The 23257-nt window shown below is 52.2% G+C and overlaps 1 protein-coding gene, 1 non-coding gene and 1 pseudogene across 2 annotated transcripts in view; all 3 read left to right on the plus strand.

Annotated features, from left to right (window-relative positions):
• Window positions 1-23257, plus strand: part of TRIO (trio Rho guanine nucleotide exchange factor) — a 5246815-nt gene that overhangs the window by 5141716 nt on the left and 81842 nt on the right. The gene's annotated exons all lie outside the window — the stretch shown is intronic.
• On the plus strand, window positions 20332-22091 carry LOC147722892 (18S ribosomal RNA; annotated as a pseudogene).
• On the plus strand, window positions 23068-23226 carry LOC147722893 (5.8S ribosomal RNA). Its single transcript, XR_015295311.1, has one exon. It is a non-coding gene; the product is annotated as a 5.8S ribosomal RNA (ribosomal RNA).

Here is a 23257-nt window from a genome sequence, read left to right on the forward strand (position 1 = left end):
TAGCATCCCCCTTGTCATAAAGACACTTACAAAGAACATGTGTCTTCCGCCAATATCTTGGGAGTCCCAGGGTCGCGACGCGGACAGCGTCCGTTCGCTGGCTACTTGAGGGCAAGAGACAAAATGGATGCCGTATCTAAGATGGAACCCGTGGGTACAGATGAGAAACCCACATAACAAACGAACGGTTTAAGTTAGCACAGCGAAACTGCGCACACTTACTAAACTCGTCATTTGCGGTTCATAGATACTAGACTTGACCATATTCGTGCGAGTCGAAAACACCACTTACAATTGTCACGGAACCTCAATAGGTTTAGATATAGGCATACTATATCTAAGCAAGGGGTGATTACACCACCTTGCCCCAGCTGAGTGATCAACCAGTTATGTCAATTTTAGATAGCCAGCCAGGGGTGGCAAAAGATATGCTGCAGCCCCTGGTAGGCCTTGGATGCACCTATGCCCTGGGCACCTATAGTGCTCTGTCAAAACAAATGGATTCCCTTGAGTTGTGTACAAGAAAAGCTGGGAATTAGCTATAACACAGTAAAATGTACATCACACACGTTAAGAACTTAAACAATATTAAAATTAAGAGTACAAAACAGTTTATTGAAACATTAAAAATAGCATACGGTACACTTCAAAATAATATCCAAAGATAATTAAAAACACATTTATAATTTTGTGACCTGCACAAAAATATACGACAGACAAAACTAAATTGTAAAACGTAGGGCTTGAAAATTACAAAGCGTACATTCACAGTAAAAGTTTCAAGCAACCCTGGTGTTATAACCTCACAATCTTATATACATCGGGGAGGAAAGTATGAATTGTACATGAACTTGCGTCGACGCGTTTCGGTGGATGTGCGTATGATTAGGTTCCACCTTTGTCAAGACTGTTATATTCGTTGTCTGTCATACAGATGGATCTTCATTGATCTCCTAAGATGGATATACATGGAATTAGATATCTAATCTTAAAAACAGGGTAACTCTTTCTAGTAGAATTTTCATACTTTTTCTATCATATAAACAAACATGCTTGATTTATTTTAAAGCTGAGAGGTTCGCTCTATATCAAAGTTCCCAACCTCCTCTTTGAACATGAATTTTAGAAACTTGGTTAACATTAGATCTCCTATTCTGACTTAATCGCCTGCTGGGTATAATTCAGGGCGGGACCGTGTTTGTCTTGGATACTGTTCCTACTTCGTTAGGGTGGAAATACGGGCAGAATGATAAAAGCTTTTTAGTCAAAAGATAAAGTTGTGTGTGTTCTCGAACCTGGGGCGCTATTCTAGAATATAATCAGCTGTTAAAATTAAAGTTAAAAAGAGAGCTAGTTGAACGCTAGTATGGGGTGAGAGTTGGACACCTCCTATCTCTGTCTTCTTTCTTATCGCATGACCAATATATCATACCTGTAGGTTTCCTGTACGTGAACCCTTCTGTAATTTATAGTGGCTGTGGTTTTGGGGATGTGAAGTTTATACCATCTATAAGGGGAGACATATATGACACCTTAGATGAGTTTCGGTTAGCGTATCTTCTGATTTATCCACTACTCGTAGGGTCTTAAAATAAACATACCTGCAGGTTATTCGTACAATTCCTATTCCGTAGAGGATTGAGGAAATAGTTCTAGTCCGTCAATAGGTGGCCACTTTTGTGCGATTATACGACCGCTGTGATTAACAAACGTCGTGTTACACTTCTGGTCAGGAATATAAAATAGACCTGAGAAACTCACTCTTGGATAAAAAGGAATAAAGAAAAATCTTGTTTAGACTGAGGATCTATAGACTGATTTTTGGGTGTTATGTTAGAGAACACATGGGCATATATTCAATCGCTCACGAATTCTTACCCATATAAGGGGATAACTTGATATGAAGAATATAAGTAGAGGCGCGGTGTGCTTTACACCTATAGTGCTCTGTACAGGGGCTGATAAGGTGATCCAAGCCAATCTAGTTATGCACCTAGGGTACAAGGAATCCATTTTACAGAGAGAGCAGATAGCCTGGGGCCCTGATTAGCAGGGAACGAGGCCAACTAAGTCGAAAACCAGCTAAACACAAGGCAAAAAATCTGGGGTAACCATAGTCAGGTAGCCACCTTCCTATACTCAGGTACCAGGACACTGTCTAGCCTGCAGTAGGTTCCATGTGTGGCCAAGTAGCACGTGTACTATTGTTTTGTGGGTGTGTATCACGCCAAGTATCTCCAAGCCCCATTTGCGACATCCCTTCTGACAAGCTCTCTGTCTTTCTTGGCTTAGTGTACTGACGGGGCTGGCGGCGATCCAGGCTCCCATCCATCACGCAATTGAAGTCCCCCACCCAAAAGGTATTCATTCCCACTGTAGTGGACATTACATCTCTCAATGTAGTATAAAAGTTTGCACCATCTATTTTCGAGCTATAGGAGTTCAGGATTGCTAACTCCCGCCCATCAAGTGTGCCTTGAATAGGTATGGATCTGCCCTCCACAGCAGCTTCCACATATTTCATCCCAAATTAAACCCCCCCTAGAGAAGGATGAGTAAGTGATGGTATGACTGTCCTCTCCATTTCTACGCTAATTTTGCTGCATCAGCATCTGTCAGATGCATTTCCTGGAGCCATGCTATGCTGGTAATATGACTTTGAGGAATGACAAGACCCTGTATATCTTTCTGGCTGTGCTAAGTCCCCGTACATTCTAAGTAGTCAGTTTGTAATTGTTAGAGACCTCCATTATGTAATGTAGTGTGTTTTTTGGTCCTCACACAATGTTTGGCAGAAAGATGGCTATTTCCCTTCAAGATCAACTCATCAAACATGTAAATATAACCAATTAACTTAGAACTCCTTGTTCCCCTCCCTCCCACGGACAGCCTTAGAAACAACATCAGCCTACAGAAACCCACCTGCTGTTGTGTGAAGACTAGCACAACTACCCCGGTGGCCATACCGGGAATGGCACGGTCAAATAAAAAAAATCCCTCGAACTGTGCTCTCTCCAGTCCCCCCAGGTCACCAGCAGATCCCCCATTCGTGTTCTCTTTTTTGCTCGTAAACCTTCATCTAATGAACCCCACCCCTTGTTGCACATGTGGACCACCCTGTGTGCCCTCATTTAATATTATTACAGTGCAAATGTAGGAAGCATATCTATCAATTGCTCAATGTCTCGATTTTCAGAGTACCCTTCTACCCGTTTAACAGATCTTTCTCTACATCGTCAATGTTCTCTTTTTCACCCTTCTTCACTTACCCCTGTCGTTCATAACTGTATAAGGAATCATTTCAGCTGTAGGGCTTGATGCTCCCGATGCAGGGTCTCCGCTGGGCGCTGCTGCTGCTCTCGCCTGAGGGGATCCCGGTCTGGATAACTGCATTGTTCTGTCCTCAGCAATATGAATTCTCTCCGGTGTTCCAGGGGATTGGTTCACAGGTCTGGGGCTAACAGTCTTTGTCACAGGAGGTCTCCAAGAGCATCCGCCCCATACTCCACGGCCAGGAGGACCCCCATTCTGGTTTCCCGCAGGGTCTCTGATCTCGAGCCACTCCCATACCTCACAAAAATTGACTTTACCCTTGTACAGTAGCTTTAGTTTGGCAGGGTACAATAGCATATATCTGAGTTACAGACACCAGAGTTTTTTGCTTAACGGCCAAGAAAGACTTGCGTTGTTCCTGGACCAGTTTTGTTTAGTCCGGGTAGATGCTGATACTGCAGTTCTCAAAGTCAAAAAGTAGCTTTATTTGATTTAAATTCAAATTTGTTTTATTGGTTTCAAGAAAAATTACAGGCATTACATTGCAACAGGAGGACTCCATATATAAGTAGCGTATGAGACAAACAAGCATGTCTTCTCCACAAAGCAAACGGCAATCGAGATACATGGGCCGGTCCGTGAGTGTGAGGCATAAGCCAGGTATGTTAAGCCTGGTAAGAAAACGTAATCCTAAAAACACAAACCAAGAACCCCCTCCATCCCCCCCCCAACCAGTGTGCCAAGTTAGTAGAGCGATCAGCAAGGCTGCCACAGCCCGTTTAACTTGTCCCCCCATTAGGTCGGTGAGAGTCAGTTGGGGTATCTGTAAGGCGCAATATTCGGAGATATCTAGGGCATGTAATTTTGTTGAATTCCTTTGAGAGAAGGGACAGTAATGGTAACCAAAGCTTGCGGAACGTGTCAGCTGACTGTGTAAGTGTGGCTTGGATGCGCTCCATTCCCAGTGTGAACCAAATTTTGTGTAGCCATCCTGTGTGAGAGGGTCTAGTGGTGGTTCCACAGAGTGACAGGACGTGTTGGGACCCGGCTTGCATGGCAATCCCCATTTGGCGCCCTCGTACGGATTTCAGGGGGAAGGTGAGCTCATTGGGAAGGCCCAGGAGAGTATAGGCTGGAAATCTCAGAATTTCAGTGTCAAATGTGCTATCTATGTCATCTAATATCGCTGTCCAGTAGTCCCTAACTTCTCGGCAATCCCAAAGGAGGTGAGTCGCAGTGCCCCGTTCCCCGCAGCCCCTCCAGCAAAGCGCGCTACGAGATGGATTCCCTTTGTTGAGCCGAACGGGGGTAAGGTGCCAGTAAATGGCCAGTTTCACCGCCGCTTCTCTGCCGGCAGTATTGCGCGTCGTGTGGGAAGCCCTATAGTATATGTAACGCCAATCCCGGTCTGTCAGTGACATCTCTAGCTCTGCTTCCCAACGTTTCTGTCCTGCTGCTCGACCCTTCGCTGGTGCGGGTGTAAGCAACTGATAGAGTTCTGAGATAAGGCTTTTATCCGAGTCCTTCGTCACTAGCCACCTTTCAAAATCTGTCATTTGTCTGCCAACTAGTGGTGCAAAATCAGGGTGTGTGAGCCAGTGCTGAAGTTGGAAATATTGGAAAAGTTGGGGTGAGACAACGCCATATCCCTGAGATATGTCTGAGAGGGGAAGAAAACCCTGCAAATCGAAGAGGTGACCAGCCGACCTGCAGCTGGCGCCGCGCCACTGTGAGAATGCGTGTGGATCATTGCCTGGTGGAATCCAGAAGGGGAGTGAGCGGGGAGGGGAAGGTCGTAAGGCCTCTCCTTGCGGCGACCGTGTCCCAGATGCGCAGAATGGTACGGGTGATAGGTGACCTCTGGAGGTATCGCGGCCTGTCACGTCGGTGGAGAAATGGGATCTTCCAGAGAGATGTTTGGTCCATCGCCCTGTCTTGGAACAAACATCTTTTTTCAGATTCCTGCCTATACCATTCCACGAGGTAGCGGAGCTGTGATGCCTGAAAGAATTGCTGAAGATTGGGGATCCCAAGACCCCCTTCATCCATGTGCCTATAGGCTAATTGTTTGTGTAAGCGTGGACGTTTCCCCCCCATAGGAAATGCTGGAAGGCACCCTGTAAGGTTGCGATGGCGCCAGCTGGGGGCAACACCGGGATGGTTTGGAAAACATGTAGAATCTTGGGCAGGGCCGACATCTTCACCGCTGCAATTCGCCCCAATAGGGAGAGAGGTTGTTTGGACCAACATGTCAGATCCGCGCGGATCTGGGAGGTAAGGCTTGCGTAGTTAAGGGCGACCGTCGAATCTGTGGAGGAAGTAAGGGTGATACCCAGGTATGGAATCTGCGTTCTCGTTTGCAAGCCCCCTCCGTACACTGGCGTGCCCTCAGGGGAACGGGTATTTCTACCCAGTGGTAGTATCAGCGACTTCCCCCTGTTCATAATGAAGCCAGACACCGCACCAAAGGACTCCACCTCTCCCAGGAATGCGGGGATTCAGCGCTCCGGGCGATCGAGGGCAGCTATAATATCGTCAGCATAGAGGCCGATCGTATGTGGCTCTCCGCCAAAAGTGATGCCATGTATGTCCGGATTATCGCGGATCTTTTGCGCTAGCGGCTCCACATATAGAGCAAACAAAAGAGGCGAGAGGGGGGCATCCCTGCCTCGTGCCACGTTGGATCTCGAAGGGGCTCGAGCGCTAGCTACCCAGGCGAGCCCATGCCTGGGGATGGTGGTAACAGCTTGCAATCCAAAAAGCGGTCTCCTATTCCAAAATGGGCCAGGACCCGTCGTAGAAAAGGCCAGTCGACTCAATCAAACGCCTTCTCGGCGTCGAAGGCCAGCAGGGCCGAGTCCGACTGTTGGAAATGGGCCTTGTCCACCAGGTGGAGGATCCGTTTGGTGTTATCACTACATTGACGGCTCGGGACGAAGCCGGACTGGTCAGGTTCCAGAACCCCAGGCAAGTACGGCCAGCACGCCTGTGAAGAGTTTCAGGTCCAAGTTAAGGAGGGAGATAGGGTGGAACGCCGAGCAATGCGTGGGTTCTTTGCCGAGCTTAGGTAGCACTACTATCTCGGCTTCCAACATATCCGGAGGAATGGAGCCCGGGCCGCTGAAGGAGTTGAAAAGCCGAGTAAGAACTGGGGCCAGAAGCGGGCTAAAGGTTTTATAAAAACCGGCGGAATAACCGTCCGGGCCTGGGGACTTGAGGGGTCGAAGGCGGGATATATCTGCCACCACCTCATCTAATCGGATGGGAGCCTCCAAGGCGTCCATGCTCACCGGGGAGAGCGCCGTAGTCGCCACACCCGCCAAGTATGTATCGATGTCCGCACCTGGGACAGTATCGGCTCGGTATAAGGAGGCGTAGAAGTCCCGAAACGCCTCTGCGATCTGTGCCTCCTCTTTGATTTCATCGCCCCTTCCGTCTTTTAGGCCTTGGATCTTCGAGCGCTGGGTTTTTGCTTTCAGCGCGCTAGCGAGTAGGCGGCCCGTCTTGTTCCCTCCCACATAATAAGTATGGCGGAGGCGCAGCACAGCGAACTCTGCCCTATCCATGTCCAAGCTGGCCAATTGGGCCCTGGTGGCTTTTAATTGCTTCCAGACTCGTGGAGCCCTGGTGCGGCTATGAACCCTTTCGAGTTCAGATACTTGGGCCGTCGGGTCGGCCCGTTTCGCTGCGCGATCCTTAGCCTCCGCCGCTGCTATCGCGATGAGTTCGCCGCGGGCTACCGATTTCAGGGCTCCCCACAGGGCCGAAACTGAGACCTCGGGCGTATCATTAATGGTCAGATAGTCAGTAATGCACTTGCGGAGTTGCTTAGTGACCTCCGGTCGCTGTAGGAGATTTTCGCGTAACCTCCATTTCCCAGGGGGACGCCTAATCCTGGGAACTGTGAGTGTAAGTTCGATTGCATCGTGGTATGAAAGGGATGCTGGTACAAGGCAAATGTCGGTTAGCCTGGCGATCAGGTCAGAGGATCCGAGAAATTGATCTAGTCTGGCATAAGTGCGGTGCACATGTGAATAAAACGTGTATTGTGAGTGACGCCCCTGGGTGTTTGGCCCTCCATAAATCCGCCAGCCCCCGTTTGTGTACCAAGTCTTGCCTGCGTTGGAGAGAGAACCTGTGTCCCCATATCTGTGCCCTGATCTATCCGCGTTAGTGTCCATCACCAGGTTGAGGCCCCCCCCCAAAAGCAGGAGAAGGTCAAGGTAACTGAGCGTTTCCGAGATGGTGCCTTTCAAAAAGGATTCCTGTCTTGTGTTTGGAGTGTAAAGGGAACCTATTGTCAGCTGTTGGTTACCGATCAGGAAGCTGTATGCCAGGAGCCTACCCTTGATCTCCCCCATTTTGTCACCAATCCGTCCCCGGAAGCGCCTAGACACTAATATAGCCACCCCTGCCTTTTTCTCTGGTAGAGAGGAGAAGAACTGTTGGGGAAAAGCGCGGGATCGCATCCTGTGCCAATCCTTCGCAAGTAAGTGGGTTTCTTGGATTAAACAAATCTCGGCCCCCAAGTTTTCTAGATAAGAGAGCACTGCCCTCCGCTTAACGGGATTATTCAAACCCTTCACATTAAGGGTCAGTATCTTCAAGACGGAGTCCGTCATCTCAAAGTGAAGGGATGAAAGGTGCTATGTGAGGTTGATAATCTTGCGGCGCAGTAGGTATGTGTATAGCTAGCGCATCAGCACATTGAACCCCTGTGGCACACTGGTTCCCACCCTTGACCCCTCCCCCTACCCCAAACCAAACCCCAACTCCCTACTCCCTGAATCCCCCCACCCGCCGCCCGCCTACCCCCGACCTCGCTCCCCTAAACTCCACCTCCCCCCTCCCCCTTTCCCTACCCCCAACTGAGAACCCCAAAATGCAAACCATAGTCCCAGGCCTATCAAAACCAGTTCAGGCCTGTGGTGAAGTCCTGTGGAGGGTAGTGTGGCAGTGGCGACCTCGCTGGCCCCTCAGCCCATCCCCCACAACCGTGTGGGCGTAGAGCGATGTATGCAAATCCCATGTCGTGCCTCCTCAATGCTCGGCTGCAGTGTCCTTGACCACCTCTTGTATGGCCGCCGCTTGTTCCTGAGCCATGGTCGTCGGGTCCGGTTTAAGTTCCGCCCTGTGGGATCGTTGGCACCCCACTCGTTGCCATTTGCCTCTAGTTTGCTGCTTGAGCCCCTCCTGTGAACGCCGCAGTAATGTTTTGCCCTCGTCTGCAGTTTCGCCTATAATGTCTCTGAACAGCCCCTGCAGATATTCGGTTATGCTGTTCCCCTCCGCTTTTGATGGCATTCCCCGGACGCGGATGTTATTCCTCCGGGAGCGGTTCTCCTGGTCCTCCTCGTGTGCTTGGAGGTCCATCTGTTGCTCCCGGAGATGGATGACCTCTTGCTGTAGGTGTTCCACCTCCTCACTCAGTGTCTGGTCCGCCTCCTCCACCGTCGCTACTCTCTCCCCCAAGCTATCCACATTGCGGCGGAGTTCGCGCTGTTCCCCGGCCAGTTCTTGCTTCAGGGTCTGAAAGTCCTCCCTCAGGAAATTGAAGAGGGACTTGAGGAAGGCCTTGGTGATGGGGGCCTCTCCGTCGTCTTGCCCTGAGTTGCCTGTCGCCGCTGGGGGGGACGGGCTTTTGTTCCCCTTTGGGGCGCCCTTGGTGAGCATGTCTGTAATTGTGCGGCCTCCTCTGCGCCCCGTGGTGGTCATCCCACTCGGTTCTGTCCGCCGGCCGGGTCTGCGGAGACCAGTGTCGCTCCCCCAAGGCGGCCGGGCAGGTTAAAGTGCTGTCTGGACGCGTGCAATTGGCCTGGATTTCTTCAGTGGGGTCACTTCACAAGGGGGTCCCCTCCCTCCCCACTCCCGAAGTTCCGCTCTGTGGGTCCAGCCCTCTCTGTCGTATCAGGTCACTGGGCACCCCCGGTCAATTCCGTGCCCCTCCTCACCTTGTGTACACTTGCTCCTTCCTCGGGCTGCTACTGGCGCTGTGCAGACCCAGCCCCATGAGTTCTCGGAGTATCCGGGCGGGCTGCGGCCTTCTGGGTGTCTGCCCCTTGCTGTAGGCCCCAAAGCCTGGGCCTCAAATTTTGCGCAGGGCCGCGTCCCCAGCGTCTGTCCCTGCACCCTCAGCCCATGGTTTCCAGGCGCTCCCGCTGCAGGGGCCTGCGTCACTGCATTAGTGCTGGTTCTGGACGTGGGCCCGGCTCATTGGGGGCCCACCGCTGTTTCAGGGGCGCCGGGAGCTCTCAGAGTATCCGGGCGGGCTGCGGCCTTCTGGGTGTCTGCCCCTTGCTGTAGGCCCCAAAGCCTGGGCCTCAATTTTCGCGGCTCTCTCATAATGTGCTCGGGTCACCGCCACCTCTGCCATCTGCTTTGCGGTGTTCCCCGCGGTGGTACCCACCTTCACTGACCTGGTCCTGGCTGCACTCGGGTCGCTCTATGTCCTGCCTCCGACCCGTGACAGAACCCTCGCTGCTCCCGCCTCCAGAGCTCAGTGGTCATCCTCACGCTGTCCCGCCGCCATGACACAGCGACTCCGGGTTAGGTCTCGGGTCCCCGCCGGGATGGCGCTCTGTGGGTGCTCCTGGCCTTTCAATCGGCACTAAAAGCGGGCTAATCAGGTCTGCCGGCCGGCAGTGGCGAACGCCGACTTTGCTGGGGATCTGCAAGCAGGTATTTAGGCTATAGTGGGGGTCTGGGCTGGAGGAGCCTCGCGCTTCACCGTCCTCTCAGGTCGCCATCTTAGCCACGCCCCGCTTTATTCGATTTAAAAGTAAACCATAAAAGCACATATGTGATACACAGTTACATAAAAACATTACAAATCAATTGAACATGACCTTAAAATAAATATATCAGAACTTAAAATTAGAAACTAGTTACACATAGATTTCCTGAACTTTATAACATTTTTCAAAAAAATTACAACAGGCTTTATAAATATTTCATTATCCAGGATTTGTAGAATCTAAAAAGCTGTGCGACATTGTCTTAAACCCAGAGTGTTTAAAATGGGTAGTATAAACCTTTTTATGGGGTAAGAATAAAACGTACAAAATAAAAGTATATGCGACGTAGACTGGCTTGATACATCATCACAGGGGCAGGATTCGAGATTCCTACTCCAGTAATTCAGAACTGAGAAGCTAGTGAGTTTGCGAAATATCCCCAAACGAAAGTATGTCGATCATAAATTCCCAGCACTTGAACTAAGTGTGGTTGAATGCCATCATCACAAAACAGTGTCAACTGATTAGCCATAACAGTTGGCTTGGCACTCTCCATGTCCCATCTCTTAAATTGTAAAAATGCAAGACAGTCTTTTTTCAGTAACTTTCTCGAAATGGCTCCCAAAGTATCTGGTCTCATAGTATTCCAAGTGACCTATTTTACTCGATAATTGCTTATTATACCTAAACCAGGGAATGAGAGAGGCCTTCCCAAGCCTTAAGCAATCCTCGATAATATCATGGTTGAAAGTCGTCTTGTGAGTTACCCAGACCTTATGCCATAACAGTATGGGTTCAGTTTTAACCAGGTCCAAAATAAAAGACATACCCAGCTCCGAATGGCAAATACAATTAGCAGTAGAATTAGGAATGGCTAACAAATATCGAAAGAAGGCGTTTTCAATCACATGTAATTGCTGTACATCCGTAAAGCCCAAGTTTCCTTAACCATATAAGGCTGTCGAAAGACACTTTGATTTTTAAATTTGTAACAATTCTGGGACTGGTCTGCGGCCTAGTTTTCTTGCAAAATTATTCACTGTGCCTATGGCCCTTGAAAACATCAATTTCCTAGCCAAGTCCCATTATCGTCAAAATGAATCCCTAGGTACGAAAACTATTAATATTTTACATTTTATTCTTATTGATAAAAGTGTTGCGACATTTGGAACACTAATTGCCATATCTCATGGTATAGGTTTTAGTGATATTTACACTAAAACCCCTGGAATTCATAAAAGTGACAAAACAAGTAACAATTCGTTGGAGCCCCATTGGAGTTTGGGCCATTAAAACCGCATCATCTGCATAAAGTAAAACAGGAACTAGACAATTATTAATATTCGGAAGATCCTGACAATTATCTATTAAAAATTGGCCCAGGCCATTTATATATAAAGTAAAAAAGAAAGGGGTGAGCACACAGCCCTGACTCACTCCCTTTCTGATTGGGATCTTGGGTGTACATGCACCCTGCTTCCTAAACCGAACTCTTGCCCCGGCATCCTTATATAGTTCTCAAATAAAAAGGATAAGTTCTCAAACTGTGGTATTTTCTGTTCCTGTGCTGCTCTCAGGATACAGTCCCTTTCCCTGTAGTTAAGTATCTTTGCCGTGTCTTTTGCTTCCTTAATGGCTACGGAAGGAGCTTCCAGCTGTGCTACTTACCTCCCAGCCACCGTGCCGTGCATGCTTCCCAGCCTCTGCATGGATTAGGGTGCAGTCCCCACTGTCTTGCCAGTCTGCCCCCCCAGAAGCTGCAGCCTCCAAACCTTTCAAAAGTGCCCCTTTCCTACTATGGGCATCCAGTTGGTGGCAGAATTCGCCATCACCTGCACAACTGGCAGTGTGGAACATTTGACTGGTGGGTTTTGCAGACTACCCCTCCCTCTATGCCACCATCTTACGACTGAATGATGGAGGATCATCTATCCCTTCTCTGTGAGGTAGTCATTACTCTCTTGGCCAAGGGAGGCATAGAGAGGGCTCCTGTGCCAGAAGTAGGCTATGTTTGCTATTCCAGCTACTTTCTGGTCCTCAGAAAGGACAAAGGCATTCCTCTCATTCTAGATCTGCGGTCCTTCAATCTCTTCCTCAAGAAGGAAAAATTAAAAATACTCTCATTGGCTCAGGTCTTGTCTGCCCTGGAACTAGGAGATTGCATGGTAAAGTTGGACTAGCAGGACACCTAATTCCACATTCCTGTCCTGCCTGCCCACCGGCGAAGTCTGCGGTTTATGGTATGCCACAAGTAGTTTCATTTCACCATGCTCCCATTTGGCCCTACCAGTGCCCCATGGGCTTTAACCGAGGTGATGGTGGTCGCTGCAGCTGATTTGCAGAGATCAGGGGGTGTCAATCTTTCCCTATCTCTGTGATTGGCTGTTGAAGGCAGGCTCGCCCCATGCTATCATCTCCCACCTCCAGACTACAGAAAACCTCCTGCATTCGCTGGGGTTTACTATCAACATGCCAAAGTTACACCGGACTCCTTCTCAGATGCCCCCTGTCAGGTTACACTCCGCGGAATCCAGTTGCAGCAAGAAAGGGTCCACCTCCTGATCTCACCAACACCCTAATTAGTATTCGAGCGATTAGGCGAGGGAAAGGATAGGGAAGGAACAGCAGGGAAAAGAAACTGTAACAACAAAAACAAGGTCATAAACACTGCATGTAAAAAGGCTACTCTCATAGATTCTCCCTAAGTCTTTTTCTGTACCTTGACTGACAACCGTGAATCCTCTGAACTAAAACTTATTAGGACAACTCTCCGGTCAATCACTGTATCTAGAAGATAGAACATACACTGTTAATGAAACTAGACATTGGTATAGCATTTAATTATATCTCCTTCAGGCATATACATACATAACAAGGGTTTCATATGCAATATCGTATGAGAATACCAATTCGAATAGGAGAAAAGGAACTCCCCAATCTCTGGAGTTCAATCCAAAAAGGAAACAAAAAACAATGCTGTTCCTACTACAAAGGTCCTTATGTAAGTGTTCATGTCCGAAGGTAGTAGAAGAAAACACAAAGTCTAATAGAACAAAGTACTCTTAAATATAAATGAAGACACTGCAAGATGTGGTTAACCTCACCACTGTCTTCCGCTCTTATAATTGATGTCCATGATAACGATGCCGAGAAAAACCCACACACGGCAAAGCGTGGTTATTACGCCACTGCTTTCCGCTCTGGTATTTATTAACAATGTAGAAATGAAAGAAACCCCAGACACAGCAAAGCGTGGTTACTACATCACTGCTTTCCGCTCTGGTACTTGCCGCCCCACACGGTACAGAGTAGATCTGCGGAATAGGTACACACTCGAAATCACTCGTAACGGCAATGCGTGGTTAACCTACCACGGCATTCCGCTCTCAGTATCCAGCAAAAGTGAATGGCTCCGCCGCACATGAGGAAACATATAGCTAAACACGGCATGTTCACGGGAAGCCTCTCCGCAACACACACCACTCACCTCACTGTGCAAAAACCTCTGAAATCCTCAGCGTCTTCACAACAGTCCGTGAATTCAAATGCAGTATACCCGCCGCATACTCCCCCTCAGCCGAGAGAAAGCAGGAACTCCGAATTTCGCACGCCGTTCTATGTGCGTCACTCCTTAATGTATCTCCTCCCAGTTCCCAGCAGTCTGGGATATGTAGTTCCTGCACTGTAGGCGCAGCTGGGCTCAGTTCCTGACAGTAGGACCTCCCGCCAAGCGCCTCCTAGGTCCAGGCTTATCCGGGAACCTCCTATGGAAGGAGCGAACCGCCACCACAGTGTGCACATTGCGCCATGGCTCCCAGGAATCGTCTTCTGTAGAATACCCCTTCCAGGAGACCAGATGCCAAAGCTCTCCCCTCCTCATTTTGGAGACCTGGATGCACTTGACTTCATACTCAAGCCCCCATCACACACCACTGGCGGAGGCACCCGCCTCCGAGACATAAGAGCCGGTTTCAGAAGGTTACAGTGGAACACAGGGTGTATCCGAAGAGAACCAGGCATCTTCAGTTTATAGGCAACTGGATTAATTTGTTTAACAATCTGGTACAGGCCAATATACCTAGGGTGGAACACACTACAGAGTTTAAATCTGATATTCTTGGTGGACAACAATACTCGGTCACCCACATGAAATTGGGGCCCGTTTGTTCTGTGACGATTCTCTCACCACTTATACACCTGCTTGGCCTGCAACAAATGTTCTTTTACACAGTGATGGACCGTTTGTAGCCTTTTCACCTGTTCCAGTACTGTGGGCTGATGCGTTATGTCATCTGGCAGGCTGATGGGCAAGGTTTTGGCGTCCTAGCCAAAGTTGGCTCGAAAAGGGGATACTCCTATTGAACAGTGCCAAGCATTGTTATATGCTAGTTCTGCCATCCACAGTAGTTCCACCCACGAGTCATGGCCTCCTTTGCATTACACCTGAGGTATTTCTTCAAGGTCTGGTTCAGTCGTTCCGTCTTACCATCAGTCTGAGGGTGGAATCGTAGGGAGCGTTGAATCGATATGCAAAGCTCGGCACCACATTTTCCAGATTCTGGCTATAAACTGAGGATCTCTATCTGAAACTATCACTTCCGGCACCCCATGTATATGGATGACATTTCTGGTTAATAGCTGGGCTGTCTGTCCTGCTGTGGGAAGGTTCTTACAAGGGATAAAATGTCCCATTTTCGTGAGGCTGTCCACCACCACCATGATGGCTGAACTTCCCTGGTTTAGAGGTAACCCGGTTACAAAATCTAGACTAATGTTCTGCCAGGGCCTCTGAGGGGTAATCATGGGCATAAGCTTTCCTTTCTTCCTGGTGTTTTCACCTTTTTCTCTCACACAATCCTCACAACGAGCCACCCAAGCTGAGACATCTTTGCTTATGGTCCTCCACCAGAAGTGACCTTGTACTAACTGTATGGTCTTACATATACCCGGATGCCCTACCAATGGAGATACATGGCACCAGGTAAAGGCTTTCTTCTGTAACTCCTGTGTGGGCAAATACAGTTTTTTTCTGTGAAATGGCAGACCCTGCTTCACTGAGCATTCGTCATCCTGTTCTGCCCATGTCTCCCACACGGAGCTGGTTTTGTGACGTCTTACCCCATCAAAAAAGTTTTCCACTCTGATAGCACATATCACCTTTGAAAGCTCGATGATTGCCTCGGTGTTCTCAGGGCTGGGGACTTCTGACAATTCCTGTCTGGACAAAGCATCTGTTTTAACCACAAAAGGATGTTCCAGTTTAGGATTGGAAAGCACAGGAGCAGTTGTAAATGCTTTCTTTAGGTAAGTAAATGCTTCCTCTGCCTCCCTTGTCCAAACAAAAGGGTACTCCTTTTCTGAAGTAACCGTGTAATGGGAACTGCTACCTGTGAGAAGTGGAGGATGAACCTGCAATAATAGTTTGCAAACCCAATGCACATCTCTCATGTTCTTTGGAGTTGGCCATTCTTGCACTGCCTGTACCTTACGCTCTACCATGTGCAACCCTTCTGGACTACACATCACCCCTAGAAATTCTACTTCTCTCACACCAAACTCACACTTGCTAAGTTACAAAACAAACTGTGTTCACGCAACTTTTCTAACACCATAATGACCTGGTATTTATGATTTTTACTGTTCTCTGATTAAATCAAGATGCTGTCAATATAGACCACTACGAAGTGATCCACATACTCCTACAAGACATCATTAAGGAAGTACTGGAAAGCCGCCAGGGCGTTGCAGAGGCCGAACGGCATAACTGTGTACAGTCCATAACGAGTCTTAAAGGCAGTCTTCCACTCGTCCCCCTCACGAAGTGGTAAGCCCCTCTCAGGTCTAACCATGTCTAACTATCTTACCCTCCCGCACTTGATCAAGTAAACCAGATATGAGGGGTAAAGGGTATCTGTTCCGTATGGTGTTTTTATTGAACATTCGATAGTCTATACAGGCCCTCAGATCGCCGTTGGCCTTGGCAATGAAAAACAGTGGAGAGGCCGCAAAGGGAACGAGATGGCCTGATAAAGCCTGTCTCCAGGTAGTGATCCAAGTATTCCCGCAAATATTTTGTTTCGGGCACAGACAACGCATACACTCTACATGCAGGGATTTTGGCCCCTTCCACCAAATCAATGCGACAGTCGTACTCACGGTGAGGTGGTAACTGTTCTGCTTTGATTTCATGAATACATCCATGTGCCGGTAATACTGTTTCCTTCTCAGCAGCAGTATCCACCACAAAAGGATAAGTCAAAGCTACAACCTGTGAAGGAGGGTACGGGCTGGCAGTTCTCTGCCTGGGACCAGATGGGCTATGCCCGGACTACACCTCTCCAGGCGTCCGGGGCTCTCTCCTCCGGCCCAGGGTATGGCAAAGTGCCCAGGACGAGCTCCATGGTTCCCGGGCAGTCCACCCCCGGGCGTTCGGACTCGAGAGCTCCGGTGTTCCTGCCCCGGGCTGGAGGCCCAGCCGGGGTCCCCGAGCCCCCGGGAAGTGGGGCCTCCGAGCCCTGCGTGGGCAGGCGGGAACCCTATAGCGAAGGCTCAGGGTGGGCAGATCGAAGTCCTTTCGGTCCTGGCCATCTGGTCTCACTTGTCCCCTCGGCCATCTGGTCGCACGCAATGCTTTCCAATGGGGCGACCAGATGGCCGGGCCGGCCTGGAAGAACCAGATGAGGGATGATTTGCCTCCGGGAAAGCTCGGCTCGGGGCAGGCAGATGGTAGTCCTTTAAGTCCCGGCCATAATGGTCACACCATTCCTCACGGCCATCTGGTCGCACCCAATGCTTTCCAATGGAGCGAACAGATGGCAGGGCAACCCTTGAAGTCCCGATGAGGGCTCATTTGCCTTTCCGATCCCAGCCACTGCTCCAGGAAGTCTGGCGCATCCACGTCTAGGGTCCCCTCCATCTTGCGGTACACACAGGTTACCAGAAAGAGGGGTGGCCTTCCTCTGGATTACCGGGGACAAGGTACTTTTGGACCCTTCTCGGCCTAGGGGTCCTCAGCCGGCAGCTGGACGGGCCAGGATGCCGCCCCAGCCCTGGGCCCGTCCCAGGGCCTGCTGCGTGGCAGGCTGCACTGGCTGGGGTCCGGCGGGCCCGGGAGCCTCCCCCTGCTGGGCTGGGTCCAGGGGCCCCAGGGAGTGCGGCCTCCCTCACCCCAGGCTCCGTTCTTGGTTCTGCTGCGTGGCAGGGTGCCCGAATGAGGTCCCGCGGGCCCCAGGAGTTTTCCCCTTTGCCTCTGTGCCCGGGAGACCCGGCTGGGTCCAGGGGCCCCGCCAGGGCCCCGGCTTGGGTGTTCCAGCCCTGGGCCCCGTCCCCCGGCCTGCTGCCCCGCCAAAGGCCTGGGACGGGGTTGTGTCATGCCCGGGGAGCCTACCCCTGCTCGGCTGGGTTTGGTGAGTCCCTGGTGGAGCCTACCCCTGCTCGCTGGGTTTGGCGAGTCCCTGAGGGCCCCGGAGATCCCAAGGCTCCCTCTGCAGTCCTGTTGTGTGGCAGGGTGCCCAGGATGGGGTCCAGCAAGCCCAGGGAGGCTTCCCCTGCGCCTCTGGGCCTGGGAGCCTCGACTGAGTCCAGGGGCCCTGCCGGGCCCTGGGTTGGGTGCTCCGGCCCTGGACCCTGTCCCCCACCCTGCCGCACTGCCAAAGGCCCAGGGCGGGGTTCTGTTGTGCCTGGGGAGCCTCCCCTTGCTTGGCTGGGTTCAGGAGTGCCGGCCGGGGCCCCTGAGGTTCCCAGGGAGAGTGGCTTCCGGGCTCCGTTCTCGGTCCTGCTGTGTGGCAGGGGGCCTGGGACAGGGTCTGAAGGGCCCGGGGAGGTGTCCCCTGCACCTCCGGGCCTGGGAGCCCCGGCTGGGTCCGCCGGCCTGCTGCCCCACCAAGGGCAGAGGACAGGGGTCCGTCTGTCCTGTGCAGGCCTCCCCTGCTTGTCAAGGTATCTGCGGGCGCCGGGTCTGAGGGCCTGCCGGGTCCCCCTCGCAGCCTCCATGGCTGGGGCATGGGCCTCCGGTCCCCCATGCCTCTGACTTCCCTTTCGTGCCCGGGCATCTGGTCGCACCTTTCCCCTCGGCCATCTGGTCACACCGATCCCCCCTGCCATCTGGTCGCACCCAATTCTTTCCTATGGAGTGACCAGATGGCCGGGCTTCCCTGGAAGTCCCAATGAGGGGCCATTTGCCTCCCCGATCCCAACTAGGGCTTCAGGAGGTCGGGTACTTTCACACCTTGGGTCCCCTATGTCATCTCGTGTGCACTGATTACAAGCAAGGGGGGTAATTTTCCTCCGGATTACTAGGAAGAGGATCAGTCATACCTCCGTGAGGTCTGGCGATTCTGAAACAGGGGAAGGCAGAACCCGGGCCCGCCCGCCAGGGCCCCCAGGGGCACGGTATGCACCTGCCTCTCAGCCCCTTGCCGATGGTCCTTTTACGCCGCCCTCATCGCCGCCACCGACGACATCAGGATCCTGATGGACAAAGGAGAAACAGCCGCCCTCATCCTCCTGGACCTATCAGCAGCCTTCGACACGGTCTGCCACCGCACCCTATCAGCACGCCTCCAGGACGCCGGAATCCAAGAGAAGGCCCTGGCCTGGACCACATCCTTCCTTTCCAGCAGAATCCAGAGCGTCCGCCTCTCACCCTTCCGCTCAAAAACCACCGAGATCATCTGCGACGTCCCACAGGGATCCTCCCTCAGCCCGACGCTGTTCAATATCTACATGGCACCGCTCGCCCACGTCGCACAACAACATAACCTCAACATCATCTCCTACGCCGACGACACCCAGCTGATCATATCCCTCACCGAAGACCCCCACACTGCCAAAGCCAACCTCCACAGAGGAATGAAGGCCGTCGCCGACTGGATGAAGGACAGCAGACTGAAGCTGAACTCAGGCAAGACGGAGGTCCTCATCCTCGGATCCACCCCATCAGCCTGGGACGGCTCCTGGTGGACCACATCGCTAGGCACAGCCCCGGAACCCACCAACCATGCACGCAATTCGGGGTTCATCCTCGACTCCCCCCTCTCCATGACCAAGCAAGTCAACGCTACTCCGCTTCCTGCTTCAACACCCTCCGAATGCTCCGTAAGATCTTCAAATGGATACCTCTCGACACAAGAAAGACCGTCACCCATGCCCTCATCACCAGCAGACTCGACTGCGGGAACGCCCTCTACTCAGGAACTACAACCAAGCTCCTGAAATGACTACAACGAATCCAGAACGCCTCGGCACGACTGATCCTCAACGTCCCCCGACGCAGCCACATCACACCCCACCTGAGAGGCCTACACTGGCTCCCCGTCAACAAGAGGATCACCTTTAAACTCCTCATCCACGCACACAAAGCACTACACAACACCGGACCCACATACCTCAACAACCGACTCAGCTTCCACACCCAGACCTGCAGCCTCCGCTCCGCCAACCTCGCCCTAGTTCCTCGTATCCGGAAAACCACCGCAGGCGGCAGATCCTTCTCCTACCTCGCCGCCAAGACTGGGAACGCTCTCCCTACGAGCCTACGACAGACCCAGGACCTGCCGACCTTCAGAAGACTTCTCAATACCTGGCTCTTCGATCAGTAGCAGCCCCCCCCCCTTCAGCGCCTTGAGACCCTCACAGGTATGTAGCGCGCTTTACAAATACATTGATTGATTGATTGGTTCTCTGAGTCTGCTTGCCCTAGGAGCAGGCAGGGGATGCTAAGCCAGCATACCCCCTGCACAGGGTGACCTGCCAGGGGATGCCCCAGCTGTACTCTGATCGATTGGGCACTCTCGGTCTGTTTAGGGATAGACTGCTTGGCTGTTGTTTCAAGCAAAGAGCTTCCACCCTGCATGGACCGTCCGACTCGAGGGCCTGCTGCCTGGCGGGAGGCCCTTTACCCAGCAGAGCGAAGGCAGAGTGGCCCCGGCAGCTCGTTCCCCCCAGTGGTCTGACCCAAGCCAGGCCCTTGGAAGCTGCTGCCCAGCAGGTCTCATGGCCCTGCGCGCCACACTGTCACCCCTCTCTGCCCAGCACATTTCCACAGCAGCTCGGAATGACTGTTCCGAGGGGTGCCGCTGCCGCCAGACTCTGGCACTCCTGCGTCTCGATCAGGCTGCGCCTCTGCCTGCCTCTCCCTCCCGGGGGAGACAACTGGGCCTACCGGTTTCCATTTGACCTCACCTCTCCACACCCCTCCAGCGAACCCTCCCTCCCAGGCAGGTGGGTTCCTTCCCCAGGCAGGCTCCAGAGAGATGGAGGGATGTGCAAAGGTTTCAGGTTGGGGAGATCGGCACACAGCCCCCAGCCCGTCAGCAGGTGCGGCTACCTGGTTGATCCTGCCAGTAGCATATGCTTGTCTCAAAAATTAAGCCCAGCACGTGTAAGTACACATGGATGGTACAGTGGAACTGCGAATGGCTCATTAAATCAGTTATGGTTCCATATTTCGCTCCATCTGTTATTTGGATAATTGTGGTAATTCTAGAGCTAATACATGCCGACGAGCACTGACCTCCTGGGATGCGTGCATTTATCAGACCAAGACCAATCTGGGCTCACTCGCCCGCTTTGGTGACTCTAGATAACCTCTGGCTGATTGCACGTCCCCGTGACGGCGATGATACAGTTGGATGTCTGCCGTATCAGCTTTCGATGGTACTCTCTGTGCCTACCATGGTGACCACAGGTAATGGGGAATCCGGGTTCGATTCCGGAGAGGGAGCCTGAAAAAAGGCTACCACATCCAAGGAAGGCAGCAAGTGCGCAATTTACCCACTCCCAACTCGGGGAGGTAGTGATGAAAAATAACAATACCGGACTCTTTCGAGGCCCTGTAATTGAAATAAGTACACTTTAAGTCCTTTAACGAGGATCCATTGGAGGGTAAGTCTGGTGCCAGCAGCCACGGAACTTGGGATCGAGCTGGCGGTCCACCACGAGGTGAGCTACCGCCTGTCCCAGCCCCTGCCTCTCAGCGCCCCCTTGATGCTCAAGACTGAGTGTCCTGGGGGTCCGAAGCGCTTACTTTGAAAAAGTTAGAGTGTTCAAAGCAGGCCGTTCGCCTGACTACTTCAGCTAGGAATAATGGAATAGGACTCTGGTTCTATTTTGTTGGTTTTTAGAACTTGGGCCATGATTAAGAGGGACAGCCGGGGGCATTCGTATTGTGCCCCTAGATGTGAAATTCGTGGACCGGCGCAAGACGAACCAAAGCGAAAGCACTTGCCAAGAGTGTTTTCATTAATCAAGAACGAAAGTCTGAGGTTTGAAGACGATCAGATACTATCGTAGTTCTGACCATAAACGATGCCGACTACCGATCCGGCGGCGTTATTCCCATGACCCGCCGAGCAGCTACCGGGAAGCCAAAGTCTTTGGGTTCCGGGGGGAGTATGGTTGCAAAGCTGAAACTTAAAGGAATTGACGGAAGGGCACCACCAGGAGTGGAACCTGCGGCTTAATTTGCCTCAACGCAGGAAACCTCACCCGGCCAGGACACAGAAAGGATTGACAGATTGATAGCTCTTTCTCAATTCTGTGGGTGGTGGTTCATGGCCGTTCTTAGTTAGTGGAGCGATTTGTCTGGTTAATTTGGATAACGAACGAGACTCCTCAATGCTAACTAGTTAAGCGACCCCCAGCGGTCGGCGCTCAACTTCTTAGAGGGACAAGTGGCGTTCAGCCACATGAGATCGAGCAATAACAGGTCTTTGATGCCCTTAGATGTCCAGGGCTGCACGCACGCTACACTGAATGGGTCAGCGTCTGTCTTTCCCCTTCCCCGACAGGTGCTGGTAGCCCGCTGAACCCCGTTCGTGATAGGGATTGGGGATTGCAATTAGTTTTTGATGAACGAGGAAGTCCCAGTAAGTGTGGGTCATAAGCTTGCGTTAAGTCCCTGCCCTTTGTACACACTGCCCGTCGCTACTACAGATTGGATGGTTTAGTGAGGTCCTCGGATCGGCCCTGCCGGGGTCGGCAACAGCCCTGGCGGAGCGCCGAGAAGACGATCAAACGTGACTATCTAGAGGAAGTAAAAGTCATAACAAGGTTTCCATAGGTGAACCTGCGGAAGGATCATTAACGGCGGAGTGGCCTGAGCGATGAACTGCGCCAGCCCGAAGCCCTCCGCTGCCTCCTGCAAGCATACACCATAGGCACAGGGCCCGGCCCTGGCACGCCACGGCTGGCGAAGTGGTCCGTGGCCGCATGGGGTGCTTGGGTGAGGACCGGGCCTTCGGTGGGCCTCTTCCACTGGGGAGGACCCGACAGACGCATGAGGGACTGGGAACGGGGGCGACCCCCGCCTCCTGTCCCTCTCTGGGAGGGCCAAAGCGATAGGCCCTCCTGAGATGGAACCAAAGCTCACCCGGCACCACCCCTGAGGTGGGGGGAAACCGAATAGCAGTGGGCTGCTACCACACCCCCTAGAAGGACCTGCTGCTGGCTGAGCCCAATGTCCCGGCCCGACCGAGATCCGGGCGACTGAGAGGGGCCCTTCTTGTGTGGCAGGGCAGCCTGGAAGAGAAGGGGCCGAGGGCCTGCTAGGGGACCCGGCTCCTCTCAGTGGGAATCGTGTGGGATGGGGAGCTACCTGGCTCTTCCCTTCTGGTGCCGCTGGCACGGGTAAGGGTGGGGTGAGCTGTAAAAGCCAGCTTAGTGCACGGCTCGGGCCACCCGGCGACGGATGGCTGAGGTGCAGGTGGTGCGACCCTCCCTCGTTCCCAGGTACCCGGTTTGACCCGGTCCTGTGCAGCCGGGCCGAGGGGATTGAAGACACGTGTGGTCCCCCCTGTTACTCCGGATGGGACCAGCGGCTGAGAGGCTGCTTGCTCCTGATGCACCAGAAGCCTCCTTCCTCGCCTGCGAGTGGGTGGGGGGGACTTCTGGGCTGAGCGCCTGGCAATGTTTTTTTCTCCCAACGGTGCAGCCTGACTCCCAGAGGGGAAGCCTTGAACCGGGCGCTCGGGCTGTCTTGCCGCTTTGGCGGCTGACGGACAGCGTCGCCTTCCTACCGCCTCTCCTGCAGGTGGGTGAACGTTTTTGAAAAGTTGCCTGTGACTCTTGGTGGTGGATCGCTTGGCTCGCGCGTCGATGAAGAATGCAGCTAGCTGCGAGAATTAGTGTGAATTGCAGGACACATTGATCATCGACACTTCGAACACACCTTGCAGCCCCGGGTTCGTAAGGTGTGTTTGAAGGCTCTGTCTGAGGGTCGCTCGATCGTCAATCGCCCCGGGGCTTCCACA

Source organism: Lissotriton vulgaris, chromosome 4_1 (genome assembly GCF_964263255.1).
Source record: "Lissotriton vulgaris chromosome 4_1, aLisVul1.2, whole genome shotgun sequence".
NCBI classification, from domain to species: domain Eukaryota; kingdom Metazoa; phylum Chordata; class Amphibia; order Caudata; family Salamandridae; genus Lissotriton; species Lissotriton vulgaris.